This window comes from Olea europaea, unplaced genomic scaffold (assembly GCF_002742605.1).
Source record: "Olea europaea var. sylvestris unplaced genomic scaffold, O_europaea_v1 scaffold5875, whole genome shotgun sequence".
Classification (NCBI taxonomy): Eukaryota; Viridiplantae; Streptophyta; class Magnoliopsida; order Lamiales; family Oleaceae; genus Olea; species Olea europaea.
The window spans coordinates 1-2634 of NW_019264216.1; the positions used below are offsets into that span (position 1 = coordinate 1).

General features: G+C 39.0%; 1 pseudogene; it reads left to right on the top strand.

Annotated features, from left to right (window-relative positions):
* The first annotated feature begins 8 nt into the window (after window positions 1-8).
* LOC111389409 overlaps window positions 9-2634 on the top strand; it is an 11389-nt pseudogene continuing 8763 nt past the window's right edge.

The following is a 2634-nucleotide window of genomic DNA, read 5'->3' on the forward strand; positions in this document are numbered from 1 at the left end:
TTTTTTTTTTCAATCACTTTTTTCACCAGAGGAACTTGATCCGCGAAGCAACAGCATTTTTGCTGGATGTTCTGAAACCCAATTTGCCAGAGCACGCATTCCTCCAAACTAAGGTTGAGTTTGTATAGTTTTTGTGCTTTCTAATCGACCCCATATTTCGATCTGGTTGAGATTCATTGACATGACTTGCATTTATATTCAGGTTCTGGAAATCAACCTTGTAACCTTTCCTAATGTGGCCGATGCTATTTTAGCAAATGGAATGTTCAGTCATTATGATCGGCCACGAATTGCCCAGCTTTGTGAAAAAGCTGGTCTTTACATGCGAGCTCTTCAGGTAAATTCTAACCTTTTGTATATTATTATTGTATTCTCAAATTTAACATATGCATATGTTATATATATTACCTATCTATGTGATTAAACAATGTACAATGCTTGCAGCACTACTCTGAACTGTCAGATATCAAGCGTATCATTGTTAATACTCATGCAATTGAGCCACAGGTAAAGATACTTTTCTTATTGTGTAATTTTGCCCCTTCATAATTATTTGTTGCATTGCTGCTTAGTAATGTAGCGAATTTCAGGCTCTTGTGGAATTTTTCGGGACACTTTCACGGGAATGGGCGTTAGAGTGCATGAAGGATCTTTTACTGGTCAACTTGAGAGGCAACCTTCAAATAATTGTCCAGGTAATGATTACTGTGTTTTAAATATCATGTGATATGTCACCTGTATAAGCTTTGATGAGTGTGTTGTGTCATTGTAGAAGTGTTTATAATTCTTCTCTGAAATAAACTAGGAAATATAGGACTTCAGATTTCTTACTACACTCCGTGGAAGTGATATTTTTCCCTCTTACATTGCCAATATTGACTAGCTGTTTTTGTAGGTTGCAAAAGAATATTGTGAACAGTTGGGTGTTGATGCATGTATTAAGATCTTTGAGCAGTTCAAGTCGTATGAGGGGTTATATTTCTTTTTGGGATCATATTTGAGCTCCAGGTAATTAGCAAGAGAAGAAATTACTTCCTATAGCTGTAGAATGACCAGTTTTGCACGTTAAATACTTTTCATTTGAGCATTGATTGTTAGTATAATTGCAGTGAGGATCCTGACATCCACTTCAAGTACATTGAGGCAGCTGCCAAGACTGGACAAATCAAGGAGGTAGAGCGCGTGACAAGAGAATCAAATTTCTACGACCCTGAAAAGACAAAGAACTTTTTAATGGATGCCAAACTTCCAGACGCTCGACCACTGATCAATGTCTGCGATCGCTTTGGCTTTGTTCCAGACCTCACCCACTACTTATATTCTAGCAATATGCTCCGTTATATTGAAGGTTATGTGCAAAAGGTATGATTTTNTTTCTGTATAGGTCAATCCCGGAAATGCTCCATTAGTTGTTGGGCAACTCCTAGATGACGAGTGTCCTGAAGATTTCATTAAAGGCCTGATTTTATCTGTCCGTTCTCTGCTTCCAGTCGAGCCTTTAGTAGAGGAGTGTGAGAAAAGGTAGCCTTTCCACTGTCTTGCTGTGTACTTGCAGAAGTTTTTATCCTTATATCTAATATTCTTGCACTTGTATGATATGCAGGAACCGGCTTCGCCTGCTAACTCAGTTTTTGGAGCATCTTGTGAGTGAGGGAAGTCAAGATGTGCATGTCCACAATGCTTTGGGTAAAATTATAATAGATAGCAACAACAACCCAGAGCACTTCCTCACCACCAATCCGTATTATGATTCACGTGTGGTGGGTAAATACTGTGAGAAACGCGATCCTACCCTTGCTGTTGTTGCCTACCGGAGAGGGCAATGTGATGATGAACTTATTAATGTTACAAATAAAAATTCTTTATTCAAACTACAAGCTAGGTCTGTGATTTGTGTAGTTGTACTGCAACTTTTACATAGTTTGATAGTTTCTAGAAGTTTATTCACATGTGATGTTATTTCAGGTATGTTGTTGAAAGGATGGATGGGGATCTGTGGGCAAAAGTTCTTGACCCTGAAAATGAATTCAGAAGACAACTCATTGATCAAGTTGTATCTACTGCTTTGCCTGAAAGCAAGAGCCCAGAACAAGTATCTGCTGCTGTTAAAGCCTTCATGACTGCTGATCTTCCTCATGAACTAATTGAGTTGCTTGAAAAGATTGTGCTCCAAAACTCAGCATTCAGTGGAAACTTTAACCTGCAAAACTTACTTATCTTGACTGCAATTAAGGCAGATCCATCCAGAGTTATGGATTATATTAACAGACTTGATAACTTTGATGGCCCTGCTGTTGGGGAAGTGGCTGTTGAAGCTCAATTGTATGAAGAGGCTTATGCTATTTTTAAGAAGTTCAATTTGAATGTCCAGGCCGTTAATGTGTTACTTGATAATATTCGAGATATTAACCGGGCTGTTGAGTTTGCGTTCCGTGTTGAAGAAGATGCAGTTTGGAGTCAGGTGGCTAAGGCACAACTCAGGGAAGGATTAGTGAGCGATGCGATTGAATCATTTATTCGTGCTGATGATGCCACCCAATTCTTGGAAGTTATCCGTGCTGCAGAGGAAGCAAATGTTTATCACGACTTGGTGAAGTATCTTCTGATGGTTAGGCAGAAAGCAAAGGAGCCCAA